At 45.7% G+C, this 18,470-nt stretch overlaps 1 long non-coding RNA gene across 2 annotated transcripts in view; it reads right to left on the reverse strand.

Annotated features, from left to right (window-relative positions):
- Positions 1 to 18,470, reverse strand: part of LOC122466283 — a 43,200-nt gene that overhangs the window by 22,680 nt on the left and 2,050 nt on the right. For both annotated transcript variants that reach the window (XR_006291679.1, XR_006291680.1), the window contains exons 2-3: positions 1,755 to 1,848; positions 1,262 to 1,331 (exon numbers count right to left, since the gene is read on the reverse strand). This is a non-coding gene — a long non-coding RNA (uncharacterized LOC122466283). The remainder of the gene's footprint in view (positions 1 to 1,261; positions 1,332 to 1,754; positions 1,849 to 18,470) is intronic.

Genomic DNA, 18,470 nt, shown 5'->3' on the forward strand with positions numbered 1-18,470 from the left:
AGACCACGTCTGTACAGAGTATTCAAGATGTGGGCATACCATAGATTTATATAAGGGCAATAAGATATTCTCAGTCTTATTCTCTATCCTTTTTTTAACGATTCCTAACATCCCGTTTGCTTTTTTGACTGCCGCTGTACACTGCGTGGACGTCTTCAGAGAACTATCCATGATGACTCCAAGATCTCTTTCCTGATTAGTTGTAGCTAAATTAGCCCCCTTCATATTGTATGTATAGTTGGGATTATTTTTTCCAATGTCCATGCCTTTACATTTATCCACATTAAATTTCATTTGCCATTTTGTTGCCCAATCACTTGGTTTTGTGAGATCTTTTTGAAGTTCTTCACAGTCTGCTTTGGTCTTAACTATCTTGAGCAGCTTAGTATCATCTGCAAACTTTGCCACCTCACTGTTTACCTGTTTCTCCGGATCATTTATGAATAAGTTGAATAGGATTGGTCCTAGGACTGACTCTTAGGGAACACGACTAGTTACCCCTCTCCATTCTGAAAATTTACCATTTATTCTTACCCTTTGTTCCCTGTCTTTTAACCCAGTTCTCAATCCACAAAAGGATCTTCCCTCTTATCCCATGACAACTTAATTTACATCAGAGCCTTTGGTGAGGGACCTTGTCAAAGGCTTTCTGGAAATCTAAGTACACTGTGTCCACTGGATCCCCCTTGTTCACTTGTTAGTTGACCCCTTCAAAGAACTCTAATAGATTAGAAAGACACGATTTCCTTTTACAGAAACCATGTTGACTTTTGCCCAACAATTTATGTTCTTCTATGTGTCTGACAATTTTATTCTTTACTATTGTTTTAACTAATTTGCCTGGTACTGTCATTAGACTTACCGGTCTGTAATTGCCGGGATCACCTCTAGAGCCCTTTTTAAATATTGGCGTTACATTAGCTATCTTCTAGCATTGGGTACAGAAGCTGATTTAAAGGACAGGTTATAAATCATAGTTAATAGTTTTGCAATTCCACATTTTAATTCCTTGAGAACTCTTGAGTGAATGCCATCTGGTCCCGATGACTTGTTACTGTTAAGTTTATCAATTAATTCCAAAACAATCTCTAATGACACTTCTATCTGTGACAATTCCTAGATTTGTCACCTACAAAGGACAGCTCAGGTTTGGGAATCACCCTAACATCCTCAGCCGTGAAGACCGAAGAGATTGTGCCAAGAGGTAATATTGCTTTGGAATTTCTGCATCGCCAACTCCATCCACCTGAGAGCTGCTTACCCGCAGGGTGGTCCTTTCAGCCAAATCTAGCCAGATCCATTTTCTAGCTGTGGGAGACTCCTAAGTGGACCTGTTTGCAACCAGGACCAAAAGAAAATGTCGTCATTTTTTTCCCGAGCAGGTAACAGTCCACTTTCTTTGCCAGATGCCTTCCTGCTACCCTAGATAAACAGCCTGCTCTATGCCTTCCCTCCAGTTCCACTCTTGGTCAGAGTCTTGTCCAAAATCAAACAAGACCATGCTCACCTCATACTCAGAGCCCCAATGTGGCCCTGACAATACTGGTTATTGGCTTTACTAGCCCTACTGGGTGGACCTCCACTGTCACTCCCACTGGATTCAGATGTGATCTCCCAGAACCACAGCTGCCTCCTCCATGCCAGCCTGCAGGTCCTCCACCTGATGGCCTGGTTGCTTCAGGGAAGGGAGATGTTCTAAAGAGGTACAGGAAGTGCTTCTAAATAGTAGAAAGTCTTTGACTAGGAGTACTTACCTGGCCAAATAGAAAAGATCAATCAGGTCCCAACAGAAAGGTGGTTTCCCCCTCCTGGGTTCCCATCCATCATGTATTGGACTATCTCCACTTCCTGAAACAACAAGGGTTGGTGTTAATTCCATCAACATCCACCTAGTAGCTGTCTCGACTTTGCACTCTCCTGTAACAACTCTCTCTCTTTTCCAATCCAATGTCTATCTGATTTTTTGAAGGGTCGGAACAGGTTGTACCTACTAGTAGAAGACCCTATTTCCCCATGGAACTTGAACCTAGTACTAGGAAAGCTGATGGGCTTTTGAGCTGCTGGTCACCTGTTCGCTGCTACACCTTTCAATGCAAGTGGCCTTTTCAATCGCTATTACCTCTGCTGGGTGAGTGGGGGAACTGTGAGCTCTGGCACCACAACCTCCCTATATGGTCTTCTATGGAGACAAAGTTTACCTTCACCCTCACACAATATTCCTTACTAAAATGTTTTCCAGTTTTCACATAAATCAAGCAATCTATTTACCAACATTCTTTCCAAAACATCATATGAATAAAGATGAGGAAAAGCTTCCCAGTCTGGAGGTTAGAAAATCTTTGGCTTTTTATCTAGATTGGACTATGCCATTTAGGTCATCGTCACAGTTGTTCATTGTGATTGCAAACAAAATGAAGGGCCTCCCAAAGAATCTCTCCTTGGATATCTGCTTACGTTCATTTATGTTATTAGTTGGCTAATGTGATGCCCTCCAAGTAGAGTATTGGCCCATTCAACCAGGTTTCAGCTTCTGCAGTTTTTCTGGCTCATGTGCCCATCTTAGACATTTGTAAGGCAGCAACTTGGTCATCCGTCCATCCTTTTGCCTCTCACTATGCCGTTTCTAACAATCCAGAGTCAGTGCCAGATTTGGACATATGGTCCTCCAATCCCTGTTCAAATAGACTCCGAGCCCAACTCCAGTTCAAACTACTTGTGAGTCACCAAGCGTGGAATGGACATGTGCAATCACTTGAAGAAGAAGAAATGGTTATTAACCTTTTCTGTAATTGTTGTTCTTTGAGATGTGTTGCACATGTCTATTCCATGACCCACCCTCCTTCCCTTCTCTATCAGAGTTTATCAGGTAAGAAGGAACTGAGGAAGGTCGGGGTGGCTCTGCCGTTTATACCATTGTGCTGCAGCACAAGGCAACAGAGGGAACATGTACCCACGGGTACTCCTGAGGGAAAAATCTCTGACAACTGTCTCTTGGCCGTGCACAGACCTATGGTGGAATGGACATGTGCAACACATATCAAAGAACAACTTCTTGTTATGGAAAAGGTTAGTAACTTTCTTTTCCTGCACCCTGGAATAACTGCTGTCTAAAGCCCCAATACTGCAAGGTGATCCACTTCATTGTTTTTTAATTACATCCTTTAAACCATTATGCAGAGTTTTGACTGTACATAATATACATATTTAACAATGATAATGATTCTCATATCAGCAATATAAATATATTAATGTAGCAACTACAGGAGCTCATCAGGATTAGGGATCCATTGTAATATGTGCTGTACCAAAGAGAGTCATGGTCCCTGCATCAAAAAACTCTAAACTGGATGCAATTTGAGAAACCAAATCAAGCTTTAGTTGTCTTTCTTCCACATTTATGCACACAGAGCACATATTCCCATTACCAGATAAGCATGCTTTGCTCCTTTACAGCACAGCTATTCAAACTCAAATAGCAGTGCCAAATACAGCCCCCAGAAAATTTCCGGCAGGGCAAAAAAGAAAAGATTAAGAATTTCTCTCTACTCATATTTTGGAGCTCTCCTTTCAAAGATCTTTAAAGAAAAATGCCTTAATCCTTGATATAGAAATAAGAAGGGTGGGGGGCAGGAGGGGAGTAAAAAACAAACAGACTTCTCTTTATATTGCTAGAGAGTCTTTTCTCTAAATACAAATAAAAAAAGAGCAATCTGCAGAAAGAATTAGAAATTGTACTGGTCTCTAGCAAATCACAGTTGCATTCACATTTGGTTAATGTTAAGAGAGTTGGGCTTTTTGGAGCAATGATAAATGATCTGCTAACTATTTACTGTTTGGGATCTTCCAAAAGTTCTGATAAGACTTATTCAGTAACTATTTGAAGTGAATTAAAATAGACTCTAATGAAATAATATTTATTAAAATTCGAAAGAACACAGCACAAGCTTTCCCCAGCACATAGAGCGCATCTTAATTCAGTTCCTTTGAAATTTTTTGCCACATATCTTTATATTGCTGATCCCATGAGTTATTATAAATATTAAATATGTACACACACAGCCCCTGCTTACAGTCATATACATGAGTAAATAAGAGAAAATGGCAGGGAAGGAAGGAAGGAATAAGATGAGATGATATTTTGCAATTTAATCTTAACAGTTTTGTTAAAAATAGAAAAAAACCAATTCTGAGATAGGGAGGAGGGAAGGAGCAGGTAGTAGGAGCAGAAGTAGGAGTAGAAGTCAGCTGTAGAAAGCAAGCCTCAAGCATTGGGTTTTGAGGAGGAATTTGGAGGAGGAAGGGGAGAATGCTTGCCCACAGAAAAAGAGACACTGACTTGTAAAGGCTGATGCTATCTTGTGTGTGCAGCACAGGTCAGCAAGCTCTTTCAGTTTCTCCCTGGTTATCCCCTGCCTTCAATCAATCACAGGAAAATGCTTGCATGGTAGGTTGTAGTAGAAGGCATATGAACTTCGAAGTATCCCTTCTTTTGAAAAACTCCTAAACAGTCTGCACCCTTGGCAGAAATGACACAAACCTGTCAAAACAAAATGTTGCTGCTATGCAGACTCAACTGAATTTCCTTTTGTGATCGTTTAACTTCTTAAAAGAACAAAGTGAAGTGACATGAACATACGGGATAAGATTTCAATGAAAATGCTCCATGTGTAGCATTTAAAAAAAACCCAAACCCCGAGAATTAAAAAAAAAAAGTAGGGTGCCTGCTGTTGATCGTGGAAGTTAGTTTCTCTTTTTCTTCAGTAGGAGCAGAATTATTTTCCTCTTCCACGGTGCATAATGAAATCCCTGGGGTAATAATGCTTCCTGGCAAATCCATCATGCAAACGATGCACACGCAATGCTCCCAGCTCTGCGTGGTTTTTCTTATAACCCAGAATGAGATTTATATTCTGGTAAAATACGAACATATTACAAATAGATAGCAATAGGAGTTCAGGTTTCATTATGTATCATACATTAAAAACATTAATGTAGCTATCAAACATAATGTAATAATATTTAAAATTTCTCAGTTGCCTTAGATAGATACATAAGATTTGCAGTTGACTAACCTCAGTTTTTTTCCATATTCAAAGTATTTTCTAGAGTGCTGTAGGTAGAAAGGAACCCTAAATATACAGAGATTACTGGATCTATTTATTTTTTGACAAATCAGCACATTTTTGAATGCCACTACTACTCTTTCAAGATAGAGATTTAAATTTGGCAACAAATAGAAATAATCCCATATTTGACTATGCTCCAGCACAATTCACATTTCCCAGAAGGGCAATTATGCAAGGAAATAGCACATCTCCTTGTTCACCATAAAGTATTATAATATCACAAGATTCAGCCCCAGGATGAAGTTGTGGACGAGGAAGTGGAGCTGGAGGACGATGTGGCGCACACAACAGGGTCATCTGTGGTGCAGTGAGTCAGGACCTCTTTTCAACTCTAGAAGGGTCTAGCCAGTCCCAGCACTCTGGCTCTGGTGCACATGATGCAAGAGAGGGGGGCTCTGGTAAGTGCACATTTTGCTTTGACACTGCACTGTGAGAGGAGATTGATCTCTCATGTTCTTAGTTATATGGTAGAGGAAGAATAAGGGACAGAAGTGACTAAATTTGTTAGTCACTAAGGTGCCACAAGGACTCCTCGTTGTTTTTGCTGATGCAAACTAACACGGTTACCACTCTGAAATCAGTCAGAGAAGACAGTGAACGAGGAAGAGTAAGGAGGATATGTTTCGAGAAGTGCTGCAGTCAACAGATGCAGCACATAGCGAAACAAGAGCATGGAGGGAGACAATTAATGAAAGGAGATAGGAGCAGAAGCGCATGATAGATAGCCAGGAGTGGATGATAAAGCCACTGGAGGGCCAGACAAAGATGCTGAAGTCCCTTATTATGCTGCAGTTTGAGCAAATCTGTGCATGACTCCCCCTGCAGAACTCTCTTCCATTCCCTCCCAAACTCCCCCACCACATTCCTTGCATGTTCCCGGTCCCTCACAGTACCCCATGCATTCCACGCCTAGGCACTGATTTCACAATGAAAGCTGGAGATGCACACAGCTGTGAGAACCCTAACCGCAAGACTGTTCCTCATTGCCATGTCCCTCGTTTGACCAAAAAATTGTGTTTTGTCCTTTTATTAAACTTGAATCTTTGAAATAAAATAAGTATTTGTGTCATACACATGTTGGTCAGTGCTAACATACAAACAGTGGCTATAGGAAGGAATATTTGCCTAGTACAATTAAGGCTCAGGAAGCAAGCATTACAGGGGTAATTCAAAGTGGCAAGTAAACATTGCCTGGCCAAATGCTTCACAGAAAGACACAATCCTGGGAACCATTGTCAAAATGCTCTTTCAGAGCTTCTCTGATTGAATAGCCTCCTGCTGTGCCCCTCTAATTGCCATGATATCTGGCTGCTCAAAATCAGCTGATCAGCCTCAGCAGTCCACCCCGGGGGAAACTTTTCCCCCTTCACTTAGCAAATATTATGCAGAGTATGGCAGACCGCAATGATCATTAGAATATTTTCTCCAGTGAGGTCTAACCAGCCAAAAAGGCACCACCAGCAACCTTTTAGTCTCCCACAGGCACATTCAACAGTCATTTGGCACCTCCTGCGCCTGTTGTAGAAGCACTCTTTACTGCTGTCTAGGTTTACGGTGTAAGGCTTCATGAGCCACAGGAGCAAGGGGTAGGCGGGGTCTCCAAGGGTCACTATGGGCATTTGCACATCCTCCATTGAAATCTTGTGGCTTGGAAAGAAAGTCCCAGAGTGCAGCTATTCAGTCCAGTGTTCCAAAAGATGCATGCATCATGCACCTTCCCTGACCACCCCACACTGATGTCAGTGAAATGGCTCCGGTGATCCACCAGCACCTGCATGACCATGGAGAAGTAGCCCTTTTGGTTGATGTACTCCATTGCAAGATGGTTTGGGGCCAAAATTGGGATAGGTGTTTCATGTACCACCCTGCTGCAGTTAGGGAATTCCATTGCCTGAAAGGCATCAATTATTTCCTGCACATTACCAAGAGTCACAATCCTTTGTAGCAGGAGGGATTAAGGGTCCTGCAAACTTGCATCACAACCCCCAGGGTGGACTTTCCAACCCCAAACTGATTTGTGACTGACCAGTACCAGTCTGGGGTTGCCAGCTTCCACACAGCAATCTTCACTCGCTTTTTCACAGTAAGGGCAGCTCTCATTCTGGTGTCCTTGCAGTGCTGGGGTGAGCTCTGCACACAGTTTCACAAAAATGGATTTGCACATCTGAAAGTTCTGCAGCCACTGCCCATCGTCCCATACATGCATCAGGATGCGATCCCACCACTCAGTGCTTGTTTCCCGAGCCCAGTACTGATGGTCCACTATGTGCAGCTGTTCCATGAATGCCAGCAGCAATCTTGAATTATTTGTTTCAATGGCAGACCGCAGGGCAGGCATTACTGATTCACTGTCTGTTTCACAGCTCATGAAACACTTCAGGACCATCTGAGTTGTGTTGATAATGCTCATCACTAGACTGGTCAGCAGTTCAGGATCCATCCATGCTGTCAGGCAGAGATGACGGGTGCTCAGTTTACAAGGCCTGTTGAAAAATGACGGGAAATGAAGTTGGAAGCCCATGGAATGATGGGACAGAAAGAACTGCATCATGGGATGGCAAGCACGCCTGCATGATGCACCACGATCCGTTTCCAGAGCTGTCAATGTTAGAGGGTGACACAGGGTGGCAAGTTGCATAGTGGGATAGCTACCCACAGTGCAGCACACTCTCTGTCGATGCAAGAGCACCAACTGTGAATGTGCTATGCCGACACAAGGAGCATTGTGTGGATTTCCACAACTGATGTAATTAAAGCAGCTTTCAACATAAGTCGACTTAACTATGTAGCGTAGCTATGGCCTGAGTCTTCACAGTTCCTCATTTCCCCTGAGCCTCCTCCACAATCCCTCAGCTTCTCTACCCAGGTTTCTTACACCTCCTTCTCTTCCCCCAGTTCTCCTCCTATTACTTCTTTCCCAGATCTGTCTATCCTCCAGCCTCTAGTCAGGGACTCTAGCTTTCTAGCCTCACCTCTGATTCCATTTTATGTCAGGATGGGCAGGGCATGTTGCTGAAACTCCCTCATTGCTGCTACCTCCTTGCCTTCGACTCTTCCCCCTCCTTCAATGAGAGTGCCGAAGGGAGCACTGATTAGCAGGGGAAGAGGAAGCAGGTTAAGAAGCAGCAGCAATAACAGAAGCAAAGGGTGAGATCCATGAAAGGACTTAGGCATTGCAATGGTGAGCATCATGGTGGCTAACTTTCAGGGACCTAGAAAATCACAGGAACAACATTCCAATCCACAAAGCCTAGGCTCCTCTACAATGAATAGGGAGAGATAGATGCTTTAGATTAGGATCCACAAAACCAGCTGTGATAAATAAAGTGGACACCCAGCCAGCCAGTTAGCTGTAAAATCCTTTTGGTAGCTGTTCTTTACTTGCTTTACCTGTAAAGGGTTAAAAAGTCCCCCAGGTAAAGAAAAAAAAAGTGGGCACCTGACCAAAAGAGCCAATGGGAAGGCTAGGTTTCAGAGTAACAGCCGTGTTAGTCTGTATCCGTAAAAAGAAAAGGAGTACTTGTGGCACCTTAGAGACTAACCAGTTTATTTGAGCATGAGCTTTCGTGAGCTACAGCTCACTTCATCGGAAGGCTAGAATTTTTTAAAATGGGGAAAGAAACTTTCTGTTTGTCTGTTGTTCTCTGGGCTGCAGGGATGGAGCTGCAATGCTACAAGCAGGAATGCTGTTTATGGTTTGATCCAGGTATGAAAAAAGTATCTTCCATGTCTAGAAGAAATTATTTGGATGGGAATGTTTAGTTAGACACAATCAGGTTTATTTCTTATTTTGGCTTGTGGATCTCCTCTGGGCTAAACCCTGATGCTTTTGTTTGCTTGTAACCTTTAAGATGAACCCCCAAGAAAGCTAGTTTGGGTGCTTAATTTTTGGAATTGCTCTTTTAAAATCTAGCAAAAACCTAAGTTCCAGATGTATTTTTTCCTTTTTGTTTTTAATAAAATTTACCTTTTTTAAGAACAGGATTGGATTTTTGGTATCCTAAGAGGTTTGTGCATGTTGTTTGATTAGCTGGTAGCACAGCTAATTTCCTTTGTTTTCTTTCTCAGCTCTTCCCTGTAGTGTGTGTGTTTGTGGGTGGCTGGGGGGGAGTAAAAGGGCTTGAGCGTACCCCACAGGGAGGAATTCCCAAATGCTCCTTCCTGGGTTCAAAGGGGGTTTTGTTGCATTTGGGTCGTGGCAGCGTTTACCAAGCCAAGGTCAGAGAAAAGTTGTAACCTTAGGAGTTAATACAAACCTGGAGTGTCCAGTATTAATTTTTAGAATCCTTGCAGGCCCCTACATTCTGCACTCAAAGTGCCAGAGTGGGGATTTAGCCTTGACAAGCACATTAGGCAGGGAGCTGCCTAAACTAGCCAATGGGTGATGCTTGTTATGTAAAACCTCCGCTCAATCCAGCAGAATGCGATTGTAAGATTTGTAACTTTTCAGTCATTGCTAGTATGATCATTAAGGTTTCCTTGTAATCTTTCTGCAAATGTTGTAAATTTAGTTATTGTTAGCATAGCCTTTTAAGCTTTGTAACTCTTGCAAGCTTTGTAACCTTTTCAGTTACCACTTGTGTAAACCTCCAAGCTTTGCAATACCCCATCACGCAATCAGAGAGAGTGTGAACAAGGGTGTATATGTGTGTGTGTGTGGGAGATAAGGGAGTATGAACAAGGGAATGTATGTGGGACAGGGCGGAGAGGAACTGCAAGGAGAAAAGAGCCAGGTGTGTCTGATGTAATTTGCCCTGAGAAGGCAATCATGGGGTGCTGTAAAGAAAAGAAGAACCTGGTATGCACGAAAGGAATGAGGCCTGGGAATGCTTCTCCATGACGGACACAGAAGGGAAACTCAGTGTACATGACAGGAGCTGCCCAGTTCCAATAAAAGGAAGAAGGCATGCACACAAGCCCCCTGTTTTCTTGACCTGCTCGCCAGCCCGGATCCATGACCGCAGGCGAACACACCAGATCTACTATGCATCGGCTTCTGAGCTTCCTCTGCTGTCTCTGGTAACTCTCCGCCTGTGTGAGTATGTGGGTGCGTGAGGGTATGAATGCGATGAATGTGTGCGTGCATGAATAAACCCCATCCCTTTTCTGTTTGATCCAACAGCGGCATTTAATAAAACCAATATAAGTGTAACCCTGGGTTGGTTTCTAGGGAAACTGAGGTAACATTAGTGGTGGAGAATGCAGGCAACCACCGATAGGGTACACTACTGGAAAGGGGCCACACGGAGTAGACAGCGCATGAGGCGCCTGCTCCCCCTTCCTGATTTTGGGCATGATGCCGCTGTTTAGAAAGGGAAAGAGCTCCCCCCCCGAATCCACAATGGAAGGGAAAGTGGCAAAATTTCCCCTCCTCCTTCTCTGGGTACACTGCAAGGGTGTTGGACCAGGGGTCCCAGGGGCGGTTTCATCAGGGGATGCCATGGTGGACGTAGAAAATATGTACCAGAAATATTGTGAGTTTTATCATCTGGATTCAAAGACTAAGGATCGGGCGGCGGCATGGTTGTTGTGGCAAACTTGTTGTGCTTGGCAAACTGCTAAAGCTGATTCTAATTCTGAAACCATGCAAGTGAAGCAGGAGTTGGAGTGAGTAAGGGTGGAAAGGGAAATGTGGAAAGCACAAGCAGCAGGGGCAAGGTGTCAGCAGCTAGCAATCTCCACCGTCAAGGCGATGGAGAGAGCTGAATAGGCCGAGGAAGAGAGGGAACAATCTAAGGAGTTGAAAGTCCAGGTGGAGTGTTTGCGGGGATTGGTGTTAGAGCAGGGGACCCATCTGGGCGGGAGAGCAGCAGGACCCTTGGGATCAGGTACAAAGGTGCCGCTCCGATATGCCCCCCGAGACTGGGACGGGAACATATGGTATGACCCCGACTTGGGATGGCCACCAGATGGGCCAGGAGCTCGGCCAGCCCCGGTGGCAGCTGTGCAACGGTTAACTTTCCAGCACAGCCCCCCCCCCCCCCCCGGCCCAGGGAGGGAGCCTTGGAACCTGTAACTGGGGTAACTATTCAGGAAATAGCCTTGACCCCTGCGGAGATAACGTCTGTGGCTCAAGGGTTAGGGCCAGCCAAGGCGAGCACATTCTTGGAATGGGCATATCAGTTTCTGATGGCGATAGAGGATCAGGGGTTAAACCCAGAGGAAGTTAGGAAACTATTGAGGATGGCATCCACAGTACTGGGATGTGATATGGGAATCGAACTGCGGACACAGGCAGCCGGACGGTGGCAGTCCCCATTCGTGCTGGTTCGCAATTTGGCTCAAGGAGAGGCACTGCAGGAGGTCAGCCACCAGTATGCAGCAGGCTCCCCCGCTCCAGGGGAGGCCCCTGACATCTTCGTGGAGAGAATGGTATTAGCGGGATTAACTGGGCGGTATCTGGCCTGTGCCCAGGGGGGAGCGATCCCCAGGACCCTGTCTGACATTGTGGTTCCAAGGGCCAAATTAAGGCTTATTGCAGCAATGTTGCCCAAAGATGTCCAGATGGCTATGGGAGTATGGAGGTAGGGAGAGCCCCTAGACATACCACACCTTAAGGAAGTGGCGCACCAGGCCACCAGAGTGGTTGGTCAGCCCAGAGCTGGGGCTCCTGCTCCCGTTGCTGCGGCTACAGCCCCAGCGCCTCGATACAGACACCCCCGATTGGACACCGGCTGGCTCCGCATACAGTTGTGGATGGCCTTAAAGGACCAGAGGGAATCCATGAGCCAATGGGATGGGAAGCCTACAGAGTCCCTAACGCTCTGCTGTATTCAGCTGGGGTTGAAGCTCCTGGAGCCAGGCAGTGATATTGGGGCCAAAAAAGCAACCTCAGATTAGGGGGCCCCCACTCCCCGAGTCCACTTGGAGAGGAAAGCACCCGGGGTGGACCTGGGTGGGACCTCTCCAGGTGGATTGCGGGTGTGCCTTCCGGTGGGGGGGGCCATATGAGCGCCCTGAGACATTGGAATTAGATTTTGTGGCGCTGGTGGACACCAGCGCGGCTGTCTCACTGCTTCCCTGCCCCATGCTGGGAATGCCAATCCCGGGAACCATTGAGATCCAGGGATTTGATAGCACCTTGGCACAGGGACAAGTGTTGGGATGACTGGTCACCTGGGTGGGGAATCTTACCCGAAGATGGCCCTGGATTTATAGCCCCACAACTACAGAACCAATTTTGGGCATAAATTGCTTGCAGGAGGGAGGAATAGTGGTTGATTGTTCTAACAAAGGTTTATGGAGGACCCCAAAGAAAGACTGGACCCCTGAAATAAGGAAAGGAGATACCAGATTGCTTATGTGTAGTATGTTGGGAGTGGCGGCAGTGACCGGGGATAGCAAGGAGGAACGGAGGAAGCATTTTCTCCAGGCATGGGTGGCCCACAAGCTGGACTGCCGTAAATGGACTGGGGAACCAGTAAAAATAGAAGGACCAGCGGTCCCCCCACAGAAACAATATCCTATCCCCACTGCAGCAAGCTGGGCTGTAGCGGAGACAGTTAGAGAGCTGGAAGGGCAGGGAGTAGTGAAAAGAATGACTTCCCCCTTTAACTCCCCCATATGGCCTGTGAGGGAAGCTGATGGTGTCTCATGGAGACTGACTGTCGACTATCAGAGAGTCAATGCGATGACCCCCCCGCAGTGGGCACCAATAGTCGCAGACATGACCCAAATATTAGAGCATCTCCCTCCAGGGGATAAGGGGTGGGTGGTCTCATATGTGGATGATATCCTGATAAAAGGAAGTGGATCCATCGGGGACAGCTCAAGCATGTAGGGGGAACGACCCTGACTCCATGCTCCTCTCTACGATAGCCAACAGTTTGCAATGTTTAAGTCTTTTTCACAGCTTCTGTTTTTCAGAGCACCAGAAAGAGCTGCTACCAGCTGAAGGACAATTGAAACATACCATGGTGCATTGTCATAGCAAACTTCTACGTTGTCTTATATTCTGTGTTTTGTGTTTCATGTTTTATGTTTGTCTTGTAGCGCTTGTCTCATTGCTAGCATTATGGTGTATGGTGTTTGGGAAAAGGGAAGATACCACATTAGGCAGGGAACAGAAACAAACCATACTCTCAGCCCTTTTTAACTCTAACTGGACCCCTCCCTCTCCCTACCCCTCTGCCTCCGGCCAAATTGTCAATCACACATCTATCCCCGTGGTGGCCACCTCCGTCCAAACGCCTGTGATACATCAAGTTTGTAATAATCTCTTTACCGATTGTTTACCTCTCCACCAAATGCTCTGATTTTCATCTACATGTAGTACATGAGAATGGTTGTTTGACAGTCATTGTTACATCCTCGGGTCAACATTTTGATATGTATTGCTGTCATTGTGGACATGCTACGTGTAATGAAAATCCAGAATTGTTCCGGCAATCGAAGTACTGGCATGGATGAGCGAAGGCATGCTGTCCCCCTTTGGAGAGTCACCACAATTTGGGTGACCAAGGGGCGGGAAATGTTATGTAAAACCTCCGCTCAATCCAGCAGAATGCGATTGTAAGATTTGTAACTTTTCAGTCATTGCTAGTATGATCATTAAGTTCTGTAACCTTTTTGCAAACTGTGTAACTTTAGTTATTGTTAGCATAGCCTTTTAAGTTTTGTAACCTTTTCAGTTACCACTTGTATAAACCTCCAAGCTTTGCAATACCCCATCACGCAATCAGAGAGAGTGTGAACAAGGGAGTGTGTGTGGGAGATAAGGGAGTGTGAACAAGGGAATGTTTGTAGGACAGGGCGGAGAGGAACTTCAAGGAGAAAAGAGCCCAGAGCTAGGAGTCAGGTGTGTCTGATGTAATTTGCCCTGAGAAGGCAATCATGGAGTGCTGTAAAGAAAAGAAGAACCTGGTATGCACGAAAGGAATGAGGCCTGGGAATGCTTCTCCATGACGGACACAGAAGGGAAACTCAGTGTACATGACAGGAGCTGCCCAGTTCCAATAAAAGGAAGAAGGCATGCACACAAGCCCCCTGTTTTCTTGACCTCCTTGCCAGCCCGGATCCATGACCGCAGGTGGACACACCAGATCTACTATGCATAGGCTTCTCGGCTTCCTCTGCTGTCTCTGGTAACTCTCTGCCTGTGTGAGCATGTGGGTGCGTGATGGTATGAATGCGATGAATGTGTGCGTGCATGAATAAACCCCATTCCTTTTCTGTTTGATCCAACAGCGGCATTTAATAAAACCAATATAAGTGTAACCCTGGGTTGGTTTTTAGGGAAACTGAGGTAACAATGCTGACAATAAGGGTGTGTTCTAAGCCCTGCCTCTCTCTCCTGGAGATAGGTGCCTAAATCTCTGCTTGAAATCCACAAACCCGGGGAAATATAGAATCTCTTCAGCCTAACTCACATGTTGGGCCCAATACAAAACAGCAGAGGAAGTCACAGGTGGACATAGCCTTACGCTGGGGACTCTAGAATTGGAAGGATATATTCATAACTGGAATCTCTAGAAACATGTTTTGATTAGGCAATGTTCATGGGATAAGGTTGCTGCCTATTTAAGGACATTACTTTTTTGGAGGATCACTGGGCAACTTGCTTAAATGGATAGAGTGGAGGCAGGTGGATTGAACAGCAAAGTTTCTGAATTGATCACCATAGGTCAGTGAGCTACAACCATCATGGCTCATACACACACGCTGCTTCCCTGAACCCCACAGTCTACCATTTCCAGTATTGCCAACTGTTATAAATTTATTGCAAATTTTATATTTGGTATTTTTTTTTCTTAAATCCCAGTTCCCGGAGTCATGTGATTATATGGGAATCCAAGCTTTGCTTTAAAAAAACTGAGTTTGTAATTGTTGTTGTTGCAGAGGAAAGCTTGTGACCTGAGTGCACCCTAAAGGATCTCAAACCAAAAGGCAGAGAAAAAGAACTAAAAATATTATTTTCAAAAATTTTAAGCCAATATAATTATTTTTGGGGGCCTGTTTTGATTTTTGAATGCTTGAGATTGGCAATATTGCATCAAATGGCTGCATCACAGCCTTTGCTGTTCTGAGCATGAAAGACACCCTGAGCAGACTGAACTAGAGGGAGGAAACCAGTGGATATTACCTTTATTGGATTGTGCTGAACACACTTCCAATGTGCACCTGCCTGGTATTACCCACTTCACTTCTCATTTCTTACCTTTTCTTCTTTCCTCTCTTCCGTCTTCTGTCAAATACAGGTCTGTCTGAGCAAGCCACCTTTTGTAACTTACCTGACACACTGTGACAAGCAAGCTGAAAGTAATCCCTTAGCCCAACATCAATAAAAGGTTGTCAGGTTTCAGGAAGAATAATCACTAGGAAAAAAGATGTTTTCTTAACCCAAGTTAGCGAACACTGGTAAAATCTAGTGAAGCCAAGGCAGTTTGTAGTTTTAACATGTGGTAGCAGGTTGAGTTAAAGAATAGAGGCCCAGGGCACCTAGCCGTGGTCTACACTATGAGTTTAGGTTGAATTTAGCAGCATTAGATCGATTTAACTCTGCAGCCATCCACACGATGAAGCCAATTTTGTTGACTTAAAGGGCTCTTATCAATTTGTGTACTCCTCCCCGCCGAGGGGATTAGCACTGAAATCGACATTGCCGGGTCGAATTTCGGGTAGTATGGACGCAATTCGATGGTATTGGCCTCCAGGAGCTATCCCAGAGTGCTCCATTGTGAGCGCTCTGGACAGCACTTTCAACTCAGATGCACTAGCCAGGTACACAGGAAAAGCACCGGGAACTTTTGAATTTCATTTCCTGTTTGGCCAGCGTGGCGAAGTCATCAGCAGAGGTGACCATGCAGAGCTCATCAGCACAAGTGACCATGCAGTCCCAGAATCACAAAAGAGCTGCAGCATGGACTGAACAGGAGGTACTGGACCTGATCGCTGTATGGGGAGATGAATCTGTGCTATCAGAACTCCATTCCAAAAGATAAAATGCCAAAATATTTGAAAAAAATCTCCAAGGGCATGATGGACAGAGGCTATAACAGGGACCTGCAGCAGTTCTGCGTGAAAATTAAGGAGCTCAGGCAAGCCTACCAAAGAGGCAAACGGCCGCTCCGGGTCAGACCCCCAGACATGCCGCTTCTATGATGAGCTGCATACAATTCTAGGTGGTGCCCCTACCACTACCCCACCCCTGTACGTGGACTCCTGCAAGGGGGGAGTCTCACGCAACAGGGACGAGGATTTTGGGGATGAGGAAGATCATGATGATGAGGAGGATGAAACAGTTCTCCCCAACAGCCAGGAACTGTTTATTACCCTGGAGTCAATACCCTCCCAACCCTCCCAAGGTGTGTTCCCAGACCTTGAAGGCAGAGAAGGCACTTCTGGTGAGGTACCTTTGTAAATATAATACATGGTGTAAAAGCAAGCATGTTTACTGATTAATTTGCCCTGAAGACTTGGGATACATTCGCAGCCAGTGCAGCTACTGGAAAAGTCTGTTAACGTTTCTGGGGATAGAGTGGAAATCCTCCAGGGACATCTCAATGAAGCTCTCCTGGAGGTACTCCCAAAGACTTTCCAAAAGGTTTCTGGGGACGGCAGCTTTATTCCTTCCTCCATGGTAGGACACTTTACCACGCCACGCCAGTAGCACGTAGTCTGGAATCATTGCATAACAATAAAGCATGGCAGCGTATGGTCCCGGTGTTGGCTGGCATTCAAGCAAAATCTGTTCTTTATCTCTCTGTGTTATCCTCAGGAGAGTGATATCATTCATGGTCAGCTGGTTGAAATAGGGGAATTTTATTAAGGGGACATTCAGAGGTGGCCGTTCCTGCTGGGCTGTTTGCCTGTGGCTGAAAAGAAATCATCCCCGCTGTTAGCCATGCGGTGTGGGGAGGGGTGAAGCGATCATCCCACAGAACTGGGGATGGGGAGGGAGGGAGTGACCTTGCACCAAAAGCACATGTACTATGTAATGTTAACAGCTTGGTTCATCATGAAATAGTCTACCCATTGTTCTCTAAAATGTGTCTTTTTAAATACTACTCTCCCTTTTTTTCCTCCCACAGCTGCAAATGTTTCAACGCTCCCCCTATCATCTCCATCCCAGAGGCTAGCGCAGATAAGAAGGCGAAAAAAACACACTCGTGATGAAATGTTCTCTGAGTTCATGCAGTCCTCCTGCACTGGAAGAGCTCAGTAGAATGCGTGGAGGCAAGCAGTGTCAGATTCCAGGAAAGCACAAAATGAACGCAAGGACAGGAGGGATGTGCGAGAGGAGAGGTGGCGGGAGCAAGAGGAGACGAGGCGCGATCAAGATGATAGGTGGCGGCAGCATGATGAGGGGAGGCAGGATGCAATGCTGAGGCTACTGGAGGATCAAACTGATATGCTCTGGCGTATGGTTGAGCTGCAGGAAAGGCAGCAGGAGCACAGACCGCTGCTGCAGCCCCTGTGTGACCAACTGCCCTCCTCCCCAAGTTCTATAGTCTCCTCACACAGATGCCCAAGAACGCGATGGGGCAGGGGGGGCGCTCCAGGCACCCAACCACTTCATCCCAGGGGACTGCCCAAGCAACAGAAGGCTGGTATTCAATAAGTTTTGAAGTGAAGTGTGGCCTTGTCCTTCCCTCTTCCACCACCCCACCCAGTGCTTCCCTCCTCCCCCACCCCTCCCGGGCTACCTTGGCAGTTATTTCCCTATTTGTGTAATGAATTAATAAAGAATGCATGATTTTGAAACAACAATGACTTTATTGCCTCTGCAAGCGGTGATCAAAGGGGGGAGGGCGGCTGGCTTACAGGGAAGTAGAGTGAACCAAGGGGCTGGGTTTTCATCAAGGAGAAACAAACAGACCTGTCACATTGTAGCCTAGCCAGTCATGAAACTGGTTTTCAAAGCTTCTCTGATGCGCAGCGCACCCTGCTGTGCTCTTCTAATCGCTCTGGTATCTGGCTGCATGTAATCAGCGGCCAGGCGATTTACTTTAACCTCCCACCCTGCTATAAACGTCTCCCCTTTACTCTCACAGATATTGTGGAGCACACAGCAAGCAGCAATAACAATGGGAATATTGGTTTCACTGAGGTCTAACTGAATCAGTAAACTGCGCCAGCATCCTTTAAACGTCCAAATGCACATTATTCCACCATGCTGCACTTGCTCAGCCCATAGTTGAACAGCTCCTGACTACTGTTCAGGGTGCCATGTATGGCTTCATGAGCCATGGCATTAAGGGGTCCCCAAGGATAACTATAGGCATTTCAACATCCCCAACAGTTATTTTCTGGTATGGAAAGTAAGTCCCTTCCTGCAGCTGTTCAAACAGACCAGAGTTCCTGAAGATGTGAGCGTCATGTACCTTTCCCGGCCATCCCACGTTG

The sequence above is a fragment of the Chelonia mydas genome, chromosome 1 (assembly GCF_015237465.2).
Source record: "Chelonia mydas isolate rCheMyd1 chromosome 1, rCheMyd1.pri.v2, whole genome shotgun sequence".
Lineage (NCBI taxonomy): Eukaryota > Metazoa > Chordata > Testudines > Cheloniidae > Chelonia > Chelonia mydas.